Source organism: Mus caroli, unplaced genomic scaffold (genome assembly GCF_978045245.1).
Source record: "Mus caroli unplaced genomic scaffold, Mus_caroli_1 scaffold_3, whole genome shotgun sequence".
NCBI classification, from domain to species: Eukaryota; Metazoa; Chordata; class Mammalia; order Rodentia; family Muridae; genus Mus; species Mus caroli.
The window spans coordinates 3862237-3890141 of record NW_028227258.1 but is presented as its reverse complement, the minus strand read 5'-3'; the positions used below and the strand labels follow the sequence as shown (position 1 = coordinate 3890141).

Sequence of the window (27905 nt, the reverse complement as noted above, 5' to 3'; positions counted from 1 at the left end):
GCCTTCATCAACAATTACATAATCTGGATCAACAGGTGTCTTAAGGTATTTCCTACTTGAGTTATTTTAGAAGTACCAAAGCACAATTTATAGAGGAAAAGAATACTTAGCTATGAAATGAGGTTCTAATCAAGGGCAAAGAAAGAAGTCATTCAATCAGAACTATAAACTTTTCTAATTACCCCAGCTAAATGCAAGAATGTTCACTGATCAGTAGTGTGCAAAGCTGTACACTTACACAAGTTATCTTCTCCATAAGAAGCAAACAGGTTATAAATCTTTCCCATAAATCAAAATAATAGTGTAGTCCCTTTGCCTGACTTATTGCTGTATATTAGAGTGCTTGGGCATTTTTAAATTTTCTCAAGCTGATATATAAGCACAACATTTATTTTTGATAATTTCCACAAATGTGTGTTTATATTTAAACACATGAGCTATCACAAAGTACATGCTTTTCTGTTTTACCTGATGTGGCACACAAGTCATTTGTCTAAATGGTAATGTTGGTTATACTTTGGCCATTGCATGCCACATACTGTTGTCTGAAACTATGTAGAGATTAAGACTCCTACATACCATCCATTACTTCTGATTTATGTACGGTGGTCAGGATATTTCAGGAAATAACAAAAAGTTTCATGAATTTATCTTAGGAGAAAATGGTCATTGAAACCATCATACAGTAAAAATAGCACAGGTAATTCTGCAACTATGAGCCATAACAAAATCAGAAACTCAAGAGTTTGAAATATATTTTATATTAATGTATTATGTATTAAAGGTAATAAGCATAAGCCATTCAATACAGAAAAAAAATAGAAAATGATCAGAATTGTTACTAAATTTAAACATTCAGAAGCCCCAAATTGCATATCAAAAGTAAAAAACAAGCACAGGCATAGAAATAAATACTTCAATATGTAAAATTATGAAAATCAAATTTAATTATCAAACCAAAAAGCTTATAACAAATGAACAACACGAAGATTATGAGATGAGAATCATATTTCAAGAGGTTAAGAAAATTTAGCTCATGGTCTATCAAGGATTCTTTGTACAAACAAAACAGTTACAGTTCCCTGACTTTACTTCAAGCCTGAGGTAGTTAGACAGCATGGTGTTGTGTGGGATTTATAGAGAAGAGGATAGGAGAGCAGGGGAAAGGATGAGGTTGGGCTGGGTCAGGCTGGGTAAGTATTGTACATAGAGTAGAAGAGAGCAGAACAGAGCAGAACAAACAAGAGAGAATACTACAGGAGTGGAGGTGTAGAATTATTTAGAAATAAAGAAAAAATCTAGAAATATAATGTTCTTTTATTCTAGCTGTAGCTGTTCTTTAATACAGTATATTTCATGTGAGGAAAAAGTAGACTATAAAACTGGACATTACCATTCATAAAAATTAACTCAGAAAAAAGCTATATCTTAACTATGTGTGTACACAAGCCACTTTAAAATTGATGTAAAATTCAAAGTCAAATTTTATTTCAAATTAAATAAATATATTTGAATATTTCTGCAATACAGGAAATAGTCTATATATTTTAAAATTCAATTTAAGAAGACTGGGAAGAATTCTTTAGTGACAGTTTTGAGAGATGTTGATAAGGGAGAATTTAGTCATAGATTCAGAGGGTCTAGTAGAAAGACAAAATCTATCATAGCACCATCAGTCATTTTATGGGTCTAGTTTGAACCCATGTTCCCTTTGAGTAAAATCACATGACTTTAATTTTCTCTCCTCCTCTCCTCTTCTCCTCCTTCTTATGATTGTCCAGATCCAGTGCTGTGGAAGTGTGTTTTTAAAACATAAAGACTAAAGAAGAAAGGGCATCTGCTTTCACACTACTATTAGAGAATTACCCCCACAATCTCCAACACCTGGACCCAGCAGGCCTTGCTGCTGTGCTCAGTCCTACGGTGTGTATTGATTTGTGTGCTCAGGACAAGGTTCTCTCTTTAATCAGAAGAAATAAAATGACACTGGGCATCGACTTCATTGGCTCTACAAACATTATGGGTAATTATTTTAAACATCAGGGGAGGTGGCTTTTGTCTTTGCTGACTAACAACTGATTGATCCTTTTCTGTTCTTTAGGCATCTCTGAGTAGACAAAGCACACACATATCAGTAAACAGAAACTGTTCAGAATGCACATTATGCTGAAAATATGATCATTCAGTGTTTCCAGCTGAAATTAGTGTCTTTGTTACACTTTTAAAATCATTCCTAGATTATTATGCGGTTCCAAACAGTATGGATAATCAAAATCAGGGCCTTACACAAAGTAGGCAAGCATCCTACCAAAGTACTACACCCCCACATCCATGGACTTTCTATCTAAATCTTGTCTGATTCTGTCAGAACACTTAACTATAGAAAGATTTCTAACAGTTGTTTTGTTTTGTTTTTCTTTTAACAGAAAAATACCTAAACATTGAAAATATTCTGTTAGTTGCAATTGTATACTTGTCACAGATATTAGGGAGTTGTTTTCTTATATCTGAGCCATGCTTTTTCCTGTAAAACTTAAATGCACAATATACAGTCAGAAATATGTGCTTGGGGAGTGACATTTGGTGTTCTGGACCAAAATTCAGAGATTACTAACTTGTTAACCTTGAATCACTCTTAAAGGTGTTACCTTGTCACCTTTAAAGTGGTGGTGGTGGTGACACTAAAAAGTATTTCTCAAAATTCATTGGGAAGTTGATCACTCTAGTACAGAAAAAAACATGAACACATTAAGTACAATAAGAATAAAGTCTGGTACATTCCAGGCACTAAGTACTTATCAGCTGTTATTTTATGTATGGATAGATTCAATTCAATTTGTTCTGTATGGTAAAAATAAGCATAAATATTCTGCAAATAAAATTTGTTATAGTTTATTATAATTTATTTTTATCATTTCAGTTGAAAAAAAATGAGTATTTGTACCTGACTCTATTCTGCATTAAATTCTGGTAACCACATTATTTGTCATCACTTAAAACATAGTGTTTTACGGAAAACTATGGATTATATTGGGAAGAGATGGCTGCCTTAACCTATTTAAAAGAACTGAAAAAAAAAAAGCCCTAGAGCCCCTGAATGTTTGTAACAAAGTCTAAATTCTGCCAAGAAAATAGACTAACTAAAGGTCTGTTAATAACTATTCATTGCATGGCACTTTAGCCTATGATGTTTTGTTTAGATTTTCATATTTTATCTGCTGCTTTCTGTGTAGACTGGCTAACTCTAACTTCTCTTTTGAGTGCAAGCCACACTTACATTAATAAATTTATATTGGTTGAGTTCTAAGGACTCAAGGCAATGCATTTGAATGGGACTTAAATGCAATGCTACAGGAAAACTCAACATGTGTGAGAGGGTTCTGCCATACTGCTTGCCTGTTCTTTTCTCTGGCGTCCAGGACTCACTAAGGGGGCTTTCAAGACAGCACATTACAATTGATCGTTTTGTTTTAATACATAGATTCTCACTGTTAGCTCAGGCTAGCTTTGAATTCATTAAAAAGACCATGCTTGCCTCAACCTTATGGTAATCCTCCTCTTATACTCACTGATCCTGGGAATAGTGTAAGTATTTATCAACAAGAATGGCAAGTGTTGGCACTTCATTTGATTTTCTCAGCTTCCAGAACTATGTGAATAGATTTGTGGGGAGCCATTCCGGACTTCCTGGCCAGCCGGATGGAAATCTGATCCAGGCAATAAACAAGCCCATGTTTGGTGGATGGCCCGCCCTTAATCCCTGATTGGCTGAGCAAGCCTGCCTGGTGAGGTGATGTGACCTGTGGTAATTTGTGGGGGCGTGGTTGTGGCTGGAGTGGAAAACACTTGTAACCAGAGAGGCTGGGGGATTTTTAAGAAAGAAGCTGCCTGAGTAAACTGCTTTAAGAAGAACCGGTGGTTGCATCTTGCTTGCTGGTCGAGTTGGACTCGACAAATGGTGCCAAAGAAATCTGGGACCTGATTCCCCCACCGAAGAGGTTCAGAACTTTCTGCAGTCAGGGTCTGTCGACAGGATGAGTATGGTAAGTAACTCAGTATCCTGGGATTGGGATTAGGCTCTCAGTAAAGAGACAGTAAGGCTCTAGGTAAAGAGACAAATAGGCTCTCTGGCTCTGGAGACAAGAAAGTGAAAGTAAGAGAGAAAGTGAAAGTAAGATGGTAATAGGGACAGACTATGGGTTATTTTCATTTTCTAGCCATTTGAGTAATTTTTCTGAGGGTGTGAGTGACTAGGTATGGGGTCGTCACAGTCACACCCAATTTTTTTAGCATTTGATGAGCTGCTAAGAGCGAAGGGTGCAAAACTCAAAAAGCATACCATTCAAGCCTTCCTCGAGGAGTGTGACAAGGTTGCTCCTTGGTTTGCCATGTCAGGCCATTTGACTCCTGCTAGCTGGAGTAGATTGGGAAGAGACCTAGATTTCTCCTGGGAGCAGGGTGTCCTTAAAGAAGGTACTAGAGCAGTGTGGAAACTAGTGAATAGCTGTTTAGAAGATGAGCGTGTTGTCAAGCAGTGGAAACAGGCAAGCAAGCACTAGAACAATTGAAGGAAGAGAGATCATTAAAGCCCAAAAAGGAGAGCTCATCAAGCTCTGAAAGTGGATCAGAGGAGGATATAGAGGAGCTAGCACGGGAGTTAGGAAGAAGCTCCTTGTATCCTGATTTTACAAGATTAAGGAAAGATAAGGAAGGGCATGATGGGATGTTTCAACCATATGTGTTTGAGCTGCCCATTACCTTAGGGGGTAGGGATTTGTTAAAAATAGTGTCCTGTTTAGGAGCAAGGATCACGGCCCTTTGGCCTCAAAAGATACAGCTGAGGGTTGATTCCTTGCATACTTTGTTTCAAATTTTAGAAGGAGACTCAGAGTTAAGTTTCAAAGGGAATTAACACCTGAGGCTAGAAAGGCCCTTACCCTAGTGGAAGAAGAATTGATTAAAGCCCAGCTTCAGCATTGTAGAGAAGGGTTACCCATCATTTTGATATTACCTACTGAGATGCAACCCATAGGATTATTGTGGCAAGAAGGTCCATTGTTATGGATCCATTCCAAAATATCTGCTGGGAGGACATTAGATCATCACCCTACAGCAGTGGCTTCTTTAGCCTTGATGGGAATTCAGCATTGTTTGCATTTTTTCGGTATAAAACCCAGCTCTATTGTAATCCCTTATGATTGGTATCAGCAAAAGGTCCTAACAGCAAATATTGATGAATGGGCTATTTTAGCCTGTATTAATGAGGGCCCATTTGATAATCATTATCCCAAACATCCGTTAATGACCTTTTTTAAGGAACATCCAGTCATTTTCCCTCAACTGGTGAGGAAAACACCCATTAAGGATGCAGTTAACGTGTTTACTGATGGATCAAAAACCAGATGTGGAGTATATATGGTAGAGGGGAAAGATCCTGTGGTCAGGCAGTATTATCCCTGTACTCCGGAGATGGTGGAATTACAAATAGTTGTTGAGGTCATTAAGGATTGTGATTTTCCTTTTAATCTAATTTCAGATTCACAATATGTAGTTAATTTAGTTTTATCCCTAGAAGTGGCAGGCCAAATAAAAGCTCGTAGTACCATCCAAGCCTTGGCCTTACAATTACAGAAGTTGCTGTGGGAAAGATGCCAACCATTATATATTGGACATGTCTGTGCCCATAGTAGGCTTCCAGGACCCTTAAGTAGGGGAAATGATATTGTGGATAATTGTACTCATATGGAGTTCATATTTTTAGCATCCCCTATGGAGTTAGCCTCACAATTTCATTCTAAATTTCATGTTAATGCTAAACCTCTGCAGAGAAAATTTGGAATCTCTAGAGCACAAGCTCGGGATGTAGTCACTACCTGTGGACGTTGCCTTGAATTTCAACACCCACCTTCTTATGGTGTGAATCCTAGAGGATTGCTCCCTCTACAGGTGTGGCAGATGGATATGACACATTTTTCAGAATTTGGCAAATTGAAATACGTTCATGTATCCATTGACACATGTTCAGGAATAGTTTATGCATCTCCCATGGCAGGGGAAAAGGCCTCCCATGTTATACAGCATTGTTTGGAGGCCTGGGCAGCTTGGGGTAAGCCCCAACAACTTAAAACAGACAATGGCCCTGCATATACTGCCAAAACCCTGGTGTCTTTTTGTCAACAGATGGAAGTACAAGTTAAACATGGCCTACCATATAATCCTCAAGGCCAGGGAATCATTGAATGAGCACATAGAACCTTAAAAGAATTATTAATAAAACAAAAGGGGGGAATAGGCTATGGCCATACCCAAAGATAAGAATTTCATTAGCTCTTTTTACCTTAAATTTTTTTGCAATTGGATAAGGAAGGTCGCTCTGCTGCTGAACGACATGCTAATACCAGCCCCAGTAAACTGGGGTATGCTAAATGGAAGGATGTGCTTACAGGATCATGGAATGGTCCGGATCCCGTGTTAGCCTGGGGGAGAGGGTCTGTTCCACAGAATCGCGCAGAGCCAGTGTGGGTTCCAGAGCGACTAGTGCAATGCTGTCAAAATGAAGAAGATGATATTGCTGGTGATGAGCATGTGTCTGCCCCTGATGGGTGCGAAACCCAGATGGGGAATACTGTCGGTGTTTAAATTGGACTGTAAAATTTGAGGCAAGATGAATGAGCTTCACTTGGTGATTGTCACTGTGAATTCTACCCGAGTGGATCCTGGCTTGGCATCGGGAAAGAATGGACTGGGATAGGTGCCCTCCCTGTGGCCCTTGTTTTGGCATGCATGTTGGGTGTATGGTGTATGTGTCTGTTGCAGAATGCCCAGGTCCACACTGCCGCCATGGTGGTGCAAGCTTTTGCCACAGTGGAAGCAGGGCAGTCACCTCAGATTTGGCTTGCTGCCATGAAGAATGAACAATAAATCCATCGCTCCGTAGGGTTGTATGGCTAAGCACTGCACAGAGGTTAGTCTGGAAGCTGTTTGACAATCTCTGGGAGGTATGTCTGATTGCATGAGGGTTGAGTGTCCTAGTGTCCTTCCCCCCAGGAAAAACGGCACGGGAGCAGGTCAGGGTTGCTCTGGGTAAAAACCTGTGAGCCTAAGAGTCAATCCTGTACATGGCCCCTTTTTCTGCACACTGGGGATCAGACCTCTATCTTCACCCATGGAGCTTGTTCAAAAAAAATATAAAAGGGGGAATTGTGGGGAGCCATTCTGGGCTGTAAACATGCCAGCTGGATAGAAATCTGCTCCAGGCAATAAACAAGCCCATGTTTGGTGGATGGCCCACCCTTAATCCCTGATTGGCTGAGCAAGCCTGCCTGGTGAGGTGATGTGACCTGTGGTAATTGGTGGGGGCCTGGTTGTGGCTGGAGTGGAGAAAAACACTTGTAACCAGAGAGGCTGGGGGATTTTTAAGAAAGAAACTGCCTGAGTAAACTGCTTTAAGAAGAACTGGTGGTTGCGTCTTGCTTGCTGGTCGAGTTGGACGTGACATAGATTAACATTTTTTTTACATATTTATTGTGACTCTGGTATTCTTTAATAGCAATAGATAACATGGAATTATATCATACTATAGAAAATGGAACTATAGATTAACTTTGCTTAAATCCCAAATTCTTTGTTTTTTTTCGATTTTTTATTGTATATTTTCTTTATTTACATTTCAAATGTTATCCCCATTGCCAGTCCCCTGAAATCCCCTATCCCATTTACCCTCTCCTGCTTCTATGAGGGTGTTCCCCCACCCACCCACTCTTACCTCCCTGCCCTCAAATTCCCCTATACTGGGACATTGAGCCTTCACAGGATCAAGGGCTTCTACTCTTATTGATGCCCAACAAGGCCATCTCCTGCTACATATGCAGCTGGAGCTACTTAAGAAAATGTGTGTACTTTTCCAAACTTTCATCAGAATATGGCTTTCTGCATTGACTTACTAGAACTTGCAGATAACCACAGGTAGGTTCCCAGACTCTGTCACTCTTACTCAGGCATGGGCAGAGCGCTCTCTGGCCATCAGTGCCTTGCCTGTCTGATCTTAAATGCTTCAGCACAGTATTTTAGCTTTCAATGCCATGAAGCAATTATTTGAAATTCTTTAGATTCCATGCTGTTTTATAAAATCACAGCTATAAAAACAACTGAATTAACACCTGTCCTTGCCAATAAATCCAGCTTGATGGTGAGGCAGCCTGCTTTATAACCATGGTGATATGCCCTCTGTGTCTTAATACAACATAATTGTAAATTTAATTACTATTGTGTCCTTATAGTATCCTATCTCCTTAACTTACAATGCACCATTGGTTCTTTAAAAAATATAAATAAATAAATAAATAATGATGCTTTAAAATCTCTCTCTCTCCCTCCACCTCCATCCTACTCTACACATGAAAGTTTTAGTATTAATACCTGATGGCTTTTAAAATATGAAAATGATTACCCTAATTTTCAAAAGCTCTACATTCCAAGGGCACTAACATGACAGTAAATTACCCAGTAGGCAAGACTGCCAACTTCAGGTTCTGATAACATGAATTCTAACCCAAGGAACCACATGATAGAAGGAAAAAATGTCTTCATATGGTCATCTGACTTCCACATGAAAGTTGTGGCCTCCACCACTCTTCTCAGAATAATGACATGCAAAATAAATCAGAAACTGTAATAAAAGATTAAGTGTTATTGTCTTAAATATCTATACCTACAACATTATGTCTGAGAAATGACATACAATATGTTAAAGGATAATTAACAATTTTTATAAATAAACAATGTTACATTCCTTGTAAACTATTTTGAAACTTTTTAATATCAAAATTAGATTTGATAATTTTCATAGATATGTGTTTATTATATATACATTATTTGAGTATAATGGATGTATAACAGTATAAATTAATAACATGTTTTGTAGTCATTAATTAAAAAGGTCTGAAACAAAAGTTTGTAATGAAAATTGAAACTTTACCTTAATTTATATAAAATGTTGATAATTACATAATATTCTTCTAATTTTGATATATATTATCTAAATCACAATAATTATTCTAATATTTTATTCATTGCACTCCTCGCAGTAAGTTAGACCACTAATTTTAACATCTCTTTATCTACCAAATTCTAATGCATGTACAGAAAATATTGAATTCAAATTTTAAAAAAAAGTTGGGATTTTTTTTCTCTGTTAAAAACCCTGCCAATGCTTTATAAATAAATATAAAGGAATATAACATTTTAAATGTAACTTATTCTAGGTTGTATTTTGTGCTTCTTGCCTTTGCCCAGAGCCATGCACATTTGGCCACGCCAATATTTAAGTTGCAGTTTACAGAAGGAATTCAGAAAATACTACTAGCAGTATGGTTGTTTTCTACAAACAAAAAGTGAAGTGTGAATTTGTAAAGAGTTGTGTCTTCCAAGGGGAAAGCCAAACTGTAAATAATGCAAATTGGCAGGATGATGGAAGAAAACGATTCCAACGAATATTCTGAGTTATAATTGGAAATCATATGGAGAGAGACAGGTTACTCTTCTTTATATGCTTCTGAGCTTTGACTATAAAGCTTGCCATTGATTCAGTTATACAAAGAAAATGTGTATTACTATTACACCCATTAGAATTCATTATCACACATTAAAATGCATGGGGTAGCTGTTGAAGAATGTCATGTTCTGATTTGTAAAATGCTAACAAAATGTAAATGACTTCTTGCATGTGTCTGTGTGTGCATGTGTTTGTGTGTGTGTACATGTGTGTTTCTGTGCATTCATGTGTGTTCATGCATGTTTGTGAGTGTGTTATATGAGCATGTGTGCTTGGTGTCTCCATATGAGTGTGGTATATGTGAATATGTGTGTGCATTCAAATGTGTGCGCACGTCTGTATGCATGTTGTGTATATCCACAGGTGTGCCTATGCCTGCTTTCATGTCTGCTCATGTGGAGGCCACAGTAGAAGAAGAAAACCAACTCCTGTAAGTTGTCATATGATCCACACATGCCATAGCAGGTGAGTATACACTCATAAGTGCATACTCGAACATACTCATACAAACATACTCTAAACCACTAGACAAAAATGTAAAAACTTATCTATTTTAAAAAGACACTACAAATGCAAATACCCTTACTTAAATTAATGCATCAAAACATATTTTAATTACATAGAAATTTGTTTGATGAATAGAGGGCAATGTACATTTAGAGTAATGCATCGTGTATCCCAGGAGTGTAGAAGCCTCTCTCAGACTTTCTGAGAAAAAGGCTTTATATAGTGGGATTTCTGGCACAAGCACTCCCATGGATGTGCAGGTTAGCTCACACTGTTCCCTTCTGTGTGCTGTTCATTCTAATGACATCATTGACCAGAACTTTTTCTGTCACCAAAGTAGATGACTCTCCTGCTCCATGTTAAAAACATGGAAGCAACTGAAGCTGTGGTGAGGAGAGAGGCACAAAGTATAGCACACATTAAACAAATCAGACAGAAATAGGGCTATTTCCTGTAGAGGAAAACTCTAAAAATCTTTTAAAAGATTCTTGTCCTTCCATATTATATAAACCACAGGCTGAGTTTAAAATGTATTTAATTAATGCTTTGCCTTGTATAAAATATAAAATAAATTTCTCTCCAGGGATAAAAGGAAATGATATCAAAATTCATTACCTTCCAATTGACCCAACTTGGTATTAGTTAGTAAAATGATCAATGAATAAGTGAACGCTCTTCCACTAGATAGATAGATAGATAGATAGATAGATAGATAGATAGATAAATGATAGATAGATAAATGATAGATAATAGATGAAAGATAGATGAGAGATGGTTATATAGACATAGATGACATAGACACAGATGGGTAGAAGATAGAGCAGATTAGGGAAGATGAATCAATAATACAATCTGAGACAGACCTTTGTCTTAGAAGTTTGAAGACTCAGATTATCAGAACTCCCCAGTGACTGATAGAAATTTGTAAACACATTATTTGTGTTGGTTCACACTCCTGGAACCTCAGGCTGGACAGCAATCTGCCTCCACAATTATTCAATGTGGTGCTGTTCAGCTACTGAAGGTGATGTCAAGTATAAAGTACCTTCTTTTTACATGTCTCCCTTCATAATCTAGCTCTGTCCTCATCTAGTGCTGGTTCCTGCAATTAGTCTCACACTGGTAACTTCTTACTTTTATCATTATTTCAGAATCTGGTAACAGAGAAAAACGTGAACAACTCAGAAGTCCAATACTTATTATTCAGACATTTAATACTGATACTATATCACACATAGATAACTTTGAAATCAAGACTCACATTGCTCTTGAAAAAATTGATATGTATACCCCCAATTTTGTATCTAGTATTTTCATTGGTTACATCAAAATTCATTAATTTTTAACATAGTTTATAAAATATTATCTTATTATGGAGTTAATTTGTCTTCTTGTCATTGACAAGGATAACATCTTCCCACAATCTCCAATGTTAACTCCATTTTCATATTAGAGTACATAGAACTTCAGGCAAGTTCCAGTGAAGCAGCTTTCTTTTCATTCCAACTGCAATGAATGCATGTGATACAGCAATAAGTGTTGAAATTGTACTACGTATAATTCCTATCTTCTTTTCTTACTTGAAATTTTGAAACAGTTTGATAAACTGAGTTATAACTTTATTCCAGTTCCCTTGATAAATTCTTTTAGAGATAGTACTTTTTTATTCACAACCAATTTACTATTCTCAAATAAAACAATGTTTATTTCCTGCATTCTCTTCTAGAAGTTTTAAAGTTTAAGCTTTCACATTTTATTATTTAATTTTTTGGAATAGATATTCACATTCCTCTTAGTTGTCTCATTTTCTCCCTACCATTTAAGATATTTCTTTCCTCATTTCTTATTCTTTTTATTAAACTGCATTTTTCTCAAATAGAGACTGAACTATAATAGTTTCATCCTTTTTATGTTTGCATTCTACTTTGAAAGAATGGATTGTTTTTATGGGGAAAAGATGATTAAAATAAAATGATAGCTTACATAGAACAAGTTTCTTTTCAGCTTAGACATTTAACTTGAGGGCACTATTTAGTATTGTAATTTCTGCTTCCCACTGCTTCTGGGTTGATGTATTCAGGAGAGCAGGTGTATTCTGTGTAGCAGTAGAGAAGCAGGTTGACTATTCACACTGCCACATCTCCCTCTCACATGTTTTTCAGTCTCTTTATCAGTAAGAGGTCTATGTGTCATTACCTTACTGGCCTTAGACAACACCATATTCATATCTATGTCAGAAACTCTGACCCTCAGCATTTAATTCCAGTTGTAAATTAACAGATGGATAGTTGTCAAAGAATAGTTTGCTAGGACTGAGATTATCTGAGGTCCCACGTGCCTTGCTTTTGCCTTTCTTACCTTCCTTCCATAAATGTCTTATGACCTCCATCTCCTTTGAATGTAACACTTGAAAAGAGACCACTAGGAGCAGGCCTGACATTCACCTGTAAACCCTTCCTTCTCTTTCCCACTTGCTGATGCTATGGTGCTCATATTCTTGCTAACCTGTGGCAATTATCAATCAGACTCTCTCCAATGGTTACAAAACCACAACATGGGAGGGAGAAGGATTGACACATGATAAATAGATGAGGAAATATTTATAGACAGAATATAAGTAAATACATAATGAATGGATTGGTGATAGATGAAAATAGATGTTTGGTAAGTAGATAGGTGTGTACAAACATGCATGCATGGCTTTATAGATACATAGATGCTACTAGATAGAAGATAGAAGACAGATGATGAAATGCAAATGATAGGTAACAGATAGAAGATAGATACATAGGTATATAGATTCATAGATACATACATATAGATGCTAGTTGTGTTATAGACAGATGTATTGGATGATAGAAGACAGATGGATGATACATGCCAGTACTCACCCTTAACGTTACATTTGTTCTGCAGATCACAAAGTCTTCCTGCTGCTACCTTTACCTCTAATTATACAATATAATTCTTAACTCTGGGATCTACAGTGCCAGACTCAGAGTATAGAGTGTAGAATATTGATTCTTGCTTCCCTCATCTAGTTAATGTTCACTCCACATTACAGTTATTACCCAGAGATTGACAAAATGCTGTTCTTTCCCCCCAAAACCAGATAGATGGTCTTCCTCTCACATCTTATTCTGTGGAATTTTTCTTAGAGTTCACTAGTTTTGTCTCTGAATAGCAAAATTATCCTTAATTTTTCAAGAAGAAATTGAAGAGTAAATGTTTTACATCATTCATTCTAAAATACGATTTTTATCCCATTATCTAAAATGTAAGGAGTGTTTAATAAAATACAAGAACATTCACAAGTTCATTAATCTCAAAGGACCACTAAAGAAGTCAGCAAGAGTCTGATCCTAGTGTACCCCTGTGACCACTGAATAGTTTGCAAACTTATCCAAGCCGTGCAACAGGAGCTTCTCAATTAAAAGATAAAGATTCCTCTCTTCATTTCCCATTGTGTTTTGAAACCTTATATGAAGGTCTGAATTATTTTGATTATTCTTTAAAAAACAAAAACAAAAAACTCGGTTGTCTTAGCAAGGAAAGGGCTCATGGCTGTAATCTGCCTCTTCTATCATCGAACTGTATAATATTTAGCTAAGTTCCTTTCTTTGATTTTATTTCTTCACCCTTAATTAGAACAGATTATGACCAGACATTTTATAAGTTTATTTCTAACTTTAAAATGCCTTGATTCTGTCTTTCACTGGAATTTTCATGCCATGCAGCATGCTATCTCAGAGGGACCTCCATTTGCTTGCCACCCTTCTTCCCATCTCATCAGACCTGAGCCTCATGATTGATCCATGTTAGCCTCCTTTCTTCTCCCATCCATCCTCCCTGCTAGGTAAGCCCTCTGGGCCAAGCCAAGCTGCCCTGAGCAGTCTACTATCCCAAGGAGACCTCCATTCTCCTGCCACCTCTGCTCTACCTCCATCAGACTACTGAACCGTAAAGATAAGCTTCCTTTCCCCCATTCATCTTCTCTGCTTTCTGAGCCATCTGGGACAAGCCTAGCCACCCTGAGCACCTGCTAGCCCAGGGTCCCATCCATTGTCCTGTTGCCACTCTGTCTACCAATATTGGACCTGAGGATGCTAAACCATACAGTCTTGTAGGTACAGCCGAAGCCACACTAAAACCATTGAGTTTCACCCCTTTAGCAGGAACAACAGTGGCCACCTTTATATAAATACCAGGGAGTGCAGCTGCAAAAGCATTTCATGCAGGAGGATGGAATTGAGGACTGGCTGAGAGACCAAGGATTGCTTGTGCAGAAAATGCCAGCCAATCAGGAACTGCTGTTAAGAAGAGATGCTTTCTTGCGACCAATGGTTCATGAGAGAATGGTGTTAAAGGAGCTTGCAGCAGTGTTCAGATGAGCTTGCTGCAGAGTTACTCACCTGCTCACAGAGACTGTGTCCTTGACTCTGCGCCACTTTACCTTCAATCCCCAGAGGCTGGTAAGGTCAGTCAATGAGCTGTTTAGAGCACAGGCAACACACTACCATCCGAATCCCTACTTTAAGAACATTCAGGGATCAAAACAATCTAGTTGGATAAATGATCTCAAAAGAACACAAACAACAAAATCCAGGATAATATGACCCCTCCTCCAAAGTACAGCTACCTCACAACAAGAAGCCCTGGATATCCTAACAGAATCAAAACACAAGAAAATGACTTTAAATCCAATCTTATAAAGATGATAGAGGCCTTTAATAAGGAAAATACAAGCAAACAGGTAGAGGTCTTTAAAGAGGAAACAAATAAATCCCTTAAAGACATAGAGGAGGATACTATTAAACAGTTGAAGGAAATAAATAAAACCGCAAAAGACCAGAAAGTCGAAATAGAAGCATAAAGAAAATAGAAACTGAGGAACTCCTGGAGATAGAAAACAAAGGATAGAGAATAGAAACAACAGATGCAAGCATCACCAACAGAATACAGGAGATGGAAAAGAGAATCTCAGGCCTAGAGATAGAACAGAGGAGATTGATGCATCAGTCAAAGAAAATGTGAAATCTAAAAAATGCCTGCCCAAAACATCCAAGATGAGACGCTATGAAAGGACCTAACCTAAGAATAATAGGAATACAAGAAGGTGAAATTTGTAGCTCCAAGGTCCAGAAAATATTCTCAACAAAACCAAAGAAGCACATTTTCACAAACTAAAGAAAGAGATGACTATAAACATATAAGAGTCTTAAAGAGCAACAATTATATTGGACTAGAAAAGAAAAAGAAAACCCTCCCACCAAATAATAATCAAAGCACAAAATCTACAAAACAAAGAAAGAATATTAAAAGTGGCAAGGGGATAGGCCAGGTAAGACACAAAAGCATACCTATCAGAATTACACCTGACTTCTCAATAGAGACTGTCTTAGTCAGGGTTTCTACTCCTGCACAAACATCATGACCAAGAAGCAGTTGGGGAGGAAAGGGTTTATTCAGCTTACATTTCCACATTGCTGTTCATCACTGAAAGAAGTCAGGACTGGAACTCAAGCAGGTCAGAAAGCAGGAGCTGATGCAGAGGCCATGGAGGGATGTTCTTTACTGGCTTGCTTCCCCTGGCTTGCTCAGCCTGCTCTCTTATAGAACCCAAGACTACCAGTCCAGAGATGGTCCCACCCACAAAGGGCCTTTCCCCCTTGATCACATACTTCAGCAATAAACACTGACATTACCTCAGAGTAAAGTGCTCTAAAAAAAAAAAAAAGTTCTCCAAGCAAATGGACCCAAGAAGCAAGCTAGAGTAGCCATTCAATATCTAAGAAAATAGTCTTTCATCCAAAATTAATCAAAAGAGAGAGGAAAGGATACTTTATATTCATCAAAAGAAAAATCTACCAAATGATATCTCAATTCTGAATATCTATGCTCCAAACACAAGTTCACTCACATTTGTATAAGAAACATTGCCTAAATTGCACATCAAACCCCACACATTAATAGTGAGAGACTTCAACACTCCACTCTTACCAATTGATAGGTCACCCAGACAAAAACTAAATAGAGAATTAATGAAACTAACAGACATTATGAATCAAATGGGCCTAACAGACATCTATAAAATGTTTTACCTAACCCCAGAAGAATATGACTTTTTCTCAGCACCTCATGGATCCTTCTACAAAATGGTCACAAACAAGCCTCTACAGATACAAGAAAATTGAAATAACGCCTTGTATCTTATCAGAACACCATGGACTAAAGCTGGATTTCAACAACAGAAACACAAGGAAATTGAACACCTCTCCACTCATGGAAATTGAACACCTCTCCACTCAATGATCTCTGGGTCAGTAAAGAAATTAAAAACTTGCTAGAATTCAGTGAAAATGAAGGCACAACATATACAAATTTATGGGAAACATTGAAAGCAGTGCTAAGAGGAGAGTTTATAGCACTAAGTACCTCCTTTAAAAAATTAGAAAGTTCTTACCAGGTATGGAGAGAGAGACAGGAAAGAAACCCTGAAGGTGAGCAGAATGAATGGAAATATGCAACCTCAGGGGTGGAAGGTGGGGAGGACTCTCTAGAAAGTGCTAGAGACATGGGAAGTGAGCGAATATCAGGACTCAAAGGGAGGGACCTTAGATGAAATGCCCAACAGTGGGGAGAGGGAACTCATAGAGTCCATCTCTCATAGAAAGACAGGGCATCAAGTGGAGGGATGGGGTTATTATGCTAGAGTCAAAAACTCTGGCCCAGAATTGTTCCTATCTAAAATAACTGCAGGGAAAAAAATGGAGAAGAGACTGAGGGCAAGGTGATCCAGTGACAGGCCCAACTTGGGATCCATCACAAGGGAAAGCTCCAAGGCTTGCCACTATTACTGATGCTATGGGGTGCTTACATACAGGAGCCTAGCATGGCTATCCTTTGAGAGGCCCAACAAGCAGCTGACTGAGTCACATGCAGATACTTATACCCAACAATTGGACTGAAGTCGGGGACCCTTGTAGTTGCATTAAGGAAAGGCTGGAAGAAGCTGAGGAGTAGTGCATCCCCATGGGAAGACCAGTAGTCTTAACCAACTCTGACCTCTGAGATCCCTCAGACACTGAGCCACTAACCAGGCAACATACATAAGCTGGTCCGAGGCCCCCAACACATATACATACAGCAGAGGACTGCCTGATCTGGCATCAGTGGGAGATGTGCCTAACCCTTGAGAGAGTTGAGGCCCCAGGGAATAGGAAGACCTGGCAAGAGGGATATTCTCTTGGAAAGAGAAAGGGGGCAACAACTGGATTGTAAAAAAAAAAAAAAAATAGAAAAAAAATGTACACCTAAAAGCTCTAGAAAAAAAAAAGAAGAAGAAGAAAAAGAAAAAGAAGAAGAAGGCACACAAAAGAGGAGCAGAAGGCAGGAAATATTGAAAGTCATGGCCAAAATCAATTAGTTAGAAACAAAGACAACTATATAAAGAATCAACAAAACTAAGAGAAACTGGGAGCTAGTTCTTGAGAAAATGATCTAGATAGATAAATGCTTAGCCAAACTAACCAAAAGACAGAGAGACAGTAACTAAGTATACAAAATCAGAAATGATAAAGGAGATATACCAATAGACACTGAGGAAATTTAAAGAATTATTAGGTCTTACTTCAAAAGTCTGTCTTCACAACTAATTATATGGACAATTTTCTAGACAGATATCATTTACCAAAGTTAAATCAGGATCATTTATAGTATTTAAACAGCCTTTACCCACTAAAGAAATAGAATCAGCCATTAAAAGTCTCTTAATCAATAAAAGCCCAGGGCCAGATGGTTTTAGTGCAGAATTCTATGAGACTTTCAAATAAGAGCTAATACCAATACTCCACAAACTATCCCACAAACTAGAAACAGAAGAAACATTGCCAAAATCGTTTTATGATACCACTGCCACACTGATACCTAAACCACACAAAGACTCAACAAAGAAAGAGAACAATTAATAAATGGGACCTCATGAAACTGCTAAGCTTCTGTAAGGCAAAAGATATTGTTGATAGAGACATATTGGCAGACAACAGATTGGGAAATGGTCATCATCAAACCCTACATCTAATATCCAAAATTTACAGATAAGTAAAGGAGTTAGACACCAACAGCCCAAAAAGCTCAAATAAAAAAATGGTATATAGAGCTAAATAGTGAATTCTCTACAGAGGTATCTCAAATGGTGGGAAAGTACTTAAAGAAATGTTCAAAGTCCTTAGTCATCAGGGAAATATAAACCAAAACAACTCTGAGGTTCGTTTTATATCTACTAGAATGGTTAAGATAAAAACTTTAAGAGATAGCTGATGTTGGCAAGGATGTGGAGTAAGGGGAACACTTTTCATTGCAGATGGGAGTACAAACTTGAACAACCACTTTGAAAATCAGTTTGGCAGTTTCTGAGAAAATTGGGAATAGTACTACAACAAGACTCAACTACTACCACTCTTGGGCATATACCCATAAGATGCTCCACCATCTCACAAAGACACTTGCTCAAGTATGTTCATAGCAGATTATTCCTAAGAGCCAGAAACTACAAACAACCTAGATTTACTTCAACTGAAGAATGTATAAAGAAAATGTGTTATATCTATACAATGCAATACTATTCAGTTATTGAAATACAAGACATCATGAATTTTGCACACAAATGAATAGAACTTGAGAATATTATCCTGAGTGAGGTAACACAGTCCCAAAAGAATATGCATGATATGTACTCACTTATAAGCCGATATTAACCATAAAATACAGGTACCATGCTACAATCCACAGACCAAAAGAAGCTAAACAAGAAGGAAAGGCCAAGCAAGAAATCTTTAATCTTACTTAGAAGAGGGAATTAAATACTCATAAGAGGCAGATGGAGAGAAAGAATTGCAAGGGAGAGGTGATGGGGGGAGAAGAGGGGGAATTCAGAATCAGGTACAGGAAAGAACAAGCAAGATGGCTTGATGACCATGAAAACGAGAGTGAGAAGGTGGGTTGCCTCTCCAGGAAGACACAAAGGGAGGCATCCAAGAATCAATGGGGATGATCTTTGCTGTGACTTACAACATTGGGGTTATGGAACCTGAATAGGCCACCTCCTAGAGCCAGGAAGGATCCCCAGTGGAGTAATAGATATACCAACCTACCTACAAAAACTTTAACCCCAAATTTATCTTGTGTACAAAAGATGAAGGCATGGGGGATAGAGAGGAGATTGGGAGAATGACCAACCATTAACCAGTCCAACTTAAGACTCATCCCATGGGCAAACACCAAGCCATGACACTATTAATGACACTTTTCTGCTTGCAGACAGGAGAATGTGGTCCTCTGAGAGATTCCACCCAGCATCTGATTCAAACAGATATGGACATCCATAGCCAAACTGTGGGTAGAGCTTTAGGACTCATATAGAAGAACAGGAAGAAGGATTTGGGGGCCGGAAAAGGATGGGAACACTACAGGAAGGCCAACAGAGTCAACTAAACTGGACCCTTGGGGCTCTCAGAGTCTGATTTACCAACCAAAGAACATACATGGGCTAGATATAGGTCTCCCCACACATATCTAGCAGATTTGCAGCTTGGTCTTCATATGGGTCCTGAACAACTGTAGCAGGGGCTATCCCAAAAGCTGTTCCCTACATGTGGGATATGTTCTTCTAGCTGGGCTGCCTTGTCTGGCCTCAGTGGGAGAGGATGTGCCTAGCTTCACAAATATTTGAAGAGCCAGGGTATGGGATAGCTAGGGTGTCCCACCTGCCCAGAGGAGAGGGGATGGAGAAGGTTTGTGAGGGTGTGACCAGGATGGTGGCAGTGAGCTGGATGTAAAGTGAATGAGAAAATTTAAAATTAAATTGGAAATAAGAATATGGGTTCCGTGACTCCGCCGAACTTAGGAACTTAGTCTGCACAGGTGAGAGGGTGCACCACAGAAGCGGACAGCTTCTGAGACAGGAAGGAGCTACAGAGCCACTGAGGCAGCACCCTTTTCGGGCCGCAGACATCCGGCCATCCTCCCGGTCAGAGGACAGGTGTCCACCTGGCTTGAAAGCCCTCTGCCTCAGGAGCAGCAGGCACCATCTTGGTTCCTGGACCCAGCCGAACTTAGGAACTTAGTCTTCACAGGTGAGAGTGTACACCACAGAAGCTGACAGCTTCTGTGACCTGCCAAAGCAACACAGCTTCTGGGAAAGGTCCTGTTTTGGCCCTTCTTCTTCAGCCAGGAGGAGGTCCAAACGCAAGATATCTGTGCACCTTCCCTGTAAGAGGAGAGCTTGCCAGCAGAGAGTGCTCTGACCACTGAAACTCAGAGGAGAGAGCCTGTCTCCCAGGTCTGCTGATAGACGGTAACAGAACCGCCAGAAGAACAATCTCTAAACAGAGTCAACTATAACAACTAACTCCAGAGATTACCAGATGGCAAACGGTAAACATAAGAATCTTACTAACAGAAACCAAGACCACTCACCATCATCAGAACCCAGCACTCCCACTTCGCCCAGTCCAGGGCACCCCAACACACCCGAAAAGCTAGACCCGGATTAAAAAGCATATCTCATGATGATGATAGAGGACATCAAGAAGGAATTTAATAACTCACTTACAGAAATACAGGAGAACACTGCTAAAAAGTTACAAGTCCTTAAAGAAAAACAGGAAAACACAACCAAACAGGTAGAAGTCCTTACAGAAAAACAGGAAAACACATCCAAACAGGTGATGGATATGAACAAAAACATACTAGACCTAAAAAGGGAAGTAGACACAATAAAGAAAACCTAAAGTGAGGCAACGCTGGAGATAGAAACCCTAGGAAAGAAATCTGGAACCATAGAGGTGAGCATCAGCAATAGAATACAAGAGATGGAAGAGAGAATCTCAGGTACAGAAGATTCCATAGAGAACATCGGCACAACAATCAAAGAAAATGGAAAATGCAAAAAGATCCTAACTCAAAACATCCAGGAAATCCAGGACACAATGAGAAGACCAAACCTACGGATAATAGGAGTGGATGAGAATGAAGATTTTCAATTCAAAGGACCAGCAAATATCTTCAACAAAATTATAGAAGAAAACTTCCCAAACCTAAAGAAAGAGATGCCCATGAACATACAAGAAGCCTACAGAACTCCAAATAGACTGGACCAGAAAAGAAATTTCTCCCGACACATAATAATCAGGACAACAAATGCACTAAATAAAGAAAGAATACTAAAAGCAGTAAGGGAAAAAGGTCAAGTAACATATAAAGGCAAGCCTATCAGAATTACACCAGATTTTTCACCAGAGACTATGAAAGCCAGAAGATCCTGTACAGATGTTATACAGACACTAAGAGAACACAAATTCCAGCCCAGGCTACTATACCCAGCCAAACTCTCAATTACCATAGATGGAGAAACCAAAGTATTCCACGACAAAACCAAATTCACAAATTACCTTTCCACGAATCCAGCCCTTCAAAGGATAATAACAGAAAAAAAAAACAATAAAAGGACTGGAACATCACCCTAGAAAAAACAAGAAGGTAATCCCTCAACAAACCTAAAAGAAGACAGCCACAAGAACAGAATGCCAACTTTAACAACAAAAATAACAGGAAACAACAATTACTTTTCCTTAATATCTCTTAATATCAATGGTCTCAACTCCCTTATAAAAAGATATAGACTAACAAACTGGCTACACAAACAAGACCCAACATTTTGCTGCTTACAGGAAACTCATCTCAGAGAAAAAGATAGACACTACCTCAGAATGAAAGGCTGGAAAACAATTTTCCAAGCAAATGGTATGAAGAAACAAGCTGGAGTAGCCATTCTAATATCTGATAAGATTGACTTCCAACCCAAAGTCATCAAAAAAGACAAGGAGGGGCACTTCATTCTCATCAAAGGTAAAATCCTCCAAGAGGAACTATCAATTCTGAATATCTATGCTCCAAATACAAGGGCAGCCACATTCACTAAAGAAACTTTAGTAAAGCTCAAAGCACACATTGCACCTCACACAATAATAGTGGGAGACTTCAACACACCACTTTCACCAATGGACAGATCATGGAAACAGAAACTAAACAGGGACACAGTGAAACTAACAGAAGTTATGAAACAAATGGATCTGACAGATATCTACAGAACATTTTATCCTAAAACAAATGGATATACCTTCTTCTCCGCACCTCATGGTACCTTCTCCAAAATTGACCACATAATAGGTCACAAAACAGACCTCAACAGATACAAAAATATTGAAATTGTCCCATGCATCTTATCAGATCACCATGGACTAAGGCTGTTCTTTGATAACAAAATAAATAATAGAAAGCCAACATTCACGTGGAAACTGAACAACACTCTTCTCAATGATACCTTGGTCAAGGAAGGAATAAAGAAAGAAATTAAGGACTTCTTAGAGTTCAATGAAAATGAAGCCACAACATATGCAAACTTATGGGACACAATGACAGCATTTCTAAGAGGAAAACTCATAGCTCTGAGTGCCTCCAAAAAGAAACTAGAGAGAGCACAAATTAGCAGCTTGATAACACATCTAAAAGCTCTAGAACAAAAGGAAGCAAATTCACCCAATAGGAGTAGAAGGCAGGAAATAATCAAACTCAGGGGTGAAATCAACCAAGTGGAGGGCACAGGGAAAGCATTCTAATTAACAAAATCAGAAATGAAAAGGGAGACATAACAACATATCCTGAAGAAATTCAAAACACCATCAGATCCTTCTACAAAAGGCTATACTCAACAAAACTGGAGAACCTGGATGAAATGGAGAAGTTTCTAGACAGATACCAGGTACCAAAGTTGGATAAAGATCAGGTTAATGATCTAAACAGCCCTATATCCCCCAAAGAAATAGAAACAGTCATTAATCGTCTCCCAACCAAGAAAAGCCCAGGACCAGATGGGTTTAATGCAGAGTTCTATCAGACCTTCAAAGAAGATCTAATCCCAGTTCTTCACAAACTATTCCACAAAATAGAAACAGAAGATACTCTACCCAACTCCTTCTATGAATATATCCAGAAGATGTCCCAACCGGTAAGAAGGACACATGCTCCACTATGTTCATAGCAGCCCTATTTATAATAGCCAGAAGCTGGAAAGAACCCAGATGCCCCTCAACAGAGGAATAGATACAGAAGATGTGGTACATTTACACAATGGAGTACTACTCAGCTATTAAAAAGAATGAATTTATGAAATTCCTAGCCAAATGGATGGACCTGGAGGGCATCATCCTGAGTGAAATAACCCAATCACAAAGGAACTCTCACAATATGTACTCACTGATAAGTGGATATTAGCCCAGAAACTTAGGATACCCAAGATATAAGATACAATTTGTTAAACGAATTAAACTCAAGAGAAAGAAGACCAAAGTGTGGACACTTTGCCCCTTCTTAGAATAGGGAACAAACACCCATGGAAGGAGTTACAGAGACAAAATTTGGAAGTGTGACGAAAGGATGGACCATCTAATGATTGCCATATCCAGAGATCCATCCCATGATCAGCTTCCAAACGCTGACACAATTGCATACATTAGCAAGATTTTGCTTAAAGGACCCAGATATAGCTGTCTCTTGTGAGACTATGCCAGGGCCTAGCAAACACAGAAGTGTATGCTCACAGTCAGCTATTGAATGGATCACAGGGCCCCAATGGAGGAGCTAGAGAAAGCACCCAAGGAACTAAAGGGAACTGCAACCCTATAGGTGGAACAACAATATGAACTAACCAGTACCCCGGAGCTCTTATCTCTAGCTGCATATGTATCAAAAGATGGCCTAATAGGCCATCACTTGAAATAGAGGCCTATTGGACTTGCAAACTTTATATGCCCCTTTACAGGGGAACGCCAGGTCCAAAAAGGGGGAGTGGGTGGGTAGGGGAGTGGGGGTGGGTGGGTATGGGGGACTTTTGGTATAGCATTGGAAAAGTAATTGAGCTAAATACCTAATATAAAAATGGAAAAAAAAAGTAAAAAAAAATTATTGCTAAAATGAAAAAAATAAAATAAAAAGAATATATTTAGGGGTTAGGCTGGTTTATTAAAGTGGTATTTGTAGGAGCTCCTTCAAGACCTATGAATTCAATAGCCTTGGTTGGCAAGCCATATTTCTAATACAATGCATGATTTTCTTCCTATTCAGTGGGTCTTAAATTCAATTAGAGATCTGTTAGTTACTGCCAATGTATAAGTAGCAGTACTGTACCCTTGGGTTTAGTGTGTCATGCTGGTAAAAGCTGTGGTTTGTAGGTGTTGCAGCTGGTTGGACTGTTGGTAGCTTCCCTCTTCTGGAAATCTGCATAACACCTTCTGGTATCATGAAAGCTAGTCCTTATGGTGCAGGTGATCAAGTAACTTCCAGCTTAGGAGTCTCTGGATTCTGTTTCTGAAGTACATAGTCTCTAATTTAAGAGGGTGAACCAGAGACAATAGCAATAGGCTATAATTTTGGGGGAGTCTCTTGGAAAATTCTTACTTACCAACAACTCAAAATTGACATGTTATTCCTGGTACTGAGAATTTGTTAAGTGGCCTTTGGCTCTTTGAAGGAACATTGTCACCCCACATAAGAACATTTTAGCTAATATATATCATATATAATACTATGTATTATATTGTATTATATATGTTTAGTTAATATATATTTAAAATTATATATTTAGCTAATACATTATTTATATTTAGTATGCACACACACTGTATGTGTGTGTGTGTGTGTGTGTGTGTATGTATGTATACCTTCAGGATATATACCCATATCAAAACTTTTTATTTTACTGCTCTTTGGGCATTCTTTTTTATCCTTTGTGGAATGTCCTTGAAGGAATGCATCAACAGGCAGATTTATTAATGTAACCAGGAACCTGCTGTGCACTTGGGAGCTGATGCTGGGAGCTGGTCTTCTCCAGAAAATTGTGGCCCTAATGCTTGATCTGACTTTTCACTCTTTCTGGAAAAGTCAAATTAGTTTCTTGAAAAATGTTTGCCAAGAATATCTCTTCCTGGAGACCCCTGTGGTTGAATTAGGGAAAGGCTGGAAGAAGGTAAAGAGTAGAGCGACCCTATAGGAAAACCAGTAGTCTCAACTAACCTGGCCCACCAAAATCTCTCAGACAATGAGCCACTAACCAGCCAGCATACATCATCTGATACAAGACCCCTAGCACATATACAGCAGAGGACTGTCTGATCTGTCCTCAGTGAGAGAAGATGCACCTAACACTTCAGAGACTTGAGGCTCCCGGGAGTTTGGGGGAGCTGGTGGGGTGGGGACATCCTCTTGGAGATGTGGGGAGGAGAAATGGGTTGAGGAACTATAGGAGGGTAGACTGGGAGTGGGGATAAATACTGGACTGTAATATATATATTTGCCAGAACTGCTTTTACAAAGCTCTGCTTTACTTTTTCTATTTTCTTATATCCCCAATATTTCATAAAGTATCCAAAATTTTATAAAGAAATGAAACTGATTCATTATCACAACTGTGTTAATCCAAAGAAGATCCTTCCAGAAACTTCATTCATCTTCAGTGGGAACACCTGAGCAGATTTTGAAACTATTTGAGTCTCACCACACAAAAATCCTTGGGAAGACCCCACTAAGTTAAAATGTCAGATGAGATTCCTACTACTCATAAGATGCCTTTCTCTCAGCCATGCACTGGTGAATCATGGACTTCACATTTAGAAGAGAAAATAAGGGGATGTAATTTTTTGCACCTTTCATTTGCTGTCAATTATATTTGCATGAATGTGCTGGCATTTTGAGTCTGATACGTCATGCCTGTGCTTGCCAGTGAGTGAACTGCTCCCACAGTGCGAATTAGAGCTTGAGAGACGTCTCCTCTCTGTCCATTGGGACGTCATTTAGCACATTGAAGTGGCAGTTTATTAAATAGTTCCCCTGTGGACGGGAAGGAAGAATATTTCTCCTGAACATCACTGGCTGTTTCTTCTGAGTAATGATTTGATAAGTGCTGGCTCATTCTCCTTACTTCTGCTAAATGGATCAACTTTTCATAAAAAAAACTTACAGTATTTTCTATAAATTGTAATCAATTATGTAAACTCTAAAAACTAATTACTTTAGGTCATTTACATTATTTATTGTGCAGTTAATTAGGATACTAATTCAATATTGAGTAATTTATTACTTTTCAGGAAATAATCTAGGAATTCATGAAAATTTTAGATCAATATTAAATTGCAATAACACTCATTCCAAAACCTCTAAAGTAATTTACACTTTCATTTCAAATATGACATATGAAGTCATCATTAACTGATATTATTGGAGCAAGCCACTGTTAGCTGAAACTAATTTATTAATTACACTAGAATAAGTAATAAATTTAGTGACAAGTTACCCATTGCTTTATGTTTTAGACTGAATACTAGCATTATATTTAATTTTAACACTGTATCCATCCATAGAATGTAGGTAAACTTATAAAATTTAGTATGTCATTTATGCAGGCCAATATCACATTAACTGATATTAATGACAGAGGATGTTGAACCTGTAGTGAATTCAGAGAAGAAACATTTTTAAATAACAAGAAAATTTTAATTTATATGTGAAAATAAAGTGACTGTCTGCAGTAGGACACAATAGATAGATGGACAATACATGGTAGACGTAGATATAGATAACAGATGATGGATAGATAGATAAATGATAGATGATATATGGATAGATATATATATATAGAAGGATAACAGATGATAGATAGATAGATAGATAGATAGATAGATAGATAGATAGATAGATAGATAGATAGAAGATAGATAGGTATGTAGATATATAGATAATTGATGAATATGAAAATGATAGATGATAGATAGATAGATAGATAGATAGATAGATAGATAGATAGATAGATAGTAGATAGGTAATAGATAGGCATGTAGATGATTGATGAATATATAAATGATAGATGATGATGATGATAGATAGATAGATAGATAGATAGATAGATAGATAGATAGATAGATAGATAGATGAAAAATCGATCATAGATTGTCAACTTCTCAGCTGACCTGTTTTGATCTTGTCTGCTGAACCTGGGATCTGAGGACCTGAAAGAATTGGACAGACTACAGTCTGGTGTTGTGGAAACTTCCATTTCAGTGTTCTTTATACATGAATGCCAGTAAACGTATACTAAATGTTAAGAGAGCAGTTTGTTCTCAGGACAGGCTAATTTGTACATAACGACCTGCCATGTAGTACAGATTATATCTGAGTCAGCATGAAAGCAAGGCAGAAGCCCTATCCAAATTCAGCGTACACTGACCATATTGGGTTATAAGCTAAGTTCTGATATCCAACAAGAACAAGTCTTACAAACTGAATGTCAATTTAGTGTTGTACTCAAGAGGCACAAAAACAAATCCAAGAAAGATCCAAGTAAGAAAGTGAAATAAAACGCCCTCTGCATTTTTTCTCTTACAGTTCCTCAACGTACTGTTCACCGTGGCTCAATCTCTTCACCATGTTACCACAATAGCTGATAAGTAAATAGGACAGTAGAGAAAGATACATTGGAAGATATATAGAAGATAGATAATAGATCAATAATAAAGAAGTAAGCAGAGCCGGGCATGGTGGCGCACACCTTTGATCCCAGCACTCGGGAGGCAGAGGCAGGCAGATTTCTGAGTTTGAGGCCAGCCTGGTCTAAAGAGTGAGTTCCAGGACACCAGGGCTATACAGAGAAACCCTGTCTTGAAATAAATAAATAAATAAATAAATAAATAAATAAATAAATAAATAAAATAAAGAGGTAAGCCAAGAAAAAGGGGAA

At 38.2% G+C, this 27905-nt stretch overlaps 1 long non-coding RNA gene across 1 annotated transcript in view; it reads left to right on the top strand.

The window, feature by feature from the left end:
- Positions 1-3872: 3872 nt before the first annotated feature.
- The window catches only part of LOC115030627 (uncharacterized), a 36878-nt gene continuing 12845 nt past the window's right edge, over positions 3873-27905 (top strand). The window contains exons 1-2 of the long non-coding RNA XR_003836225.2: positions 3873-4043; positions 9917-10018. This is a non-coding gene — a long non-coding RNA (uncharacterized LOC115030627). The remainder of the gene's footprint in view (positions 4044-9916; positions 10019-27905) is intronic.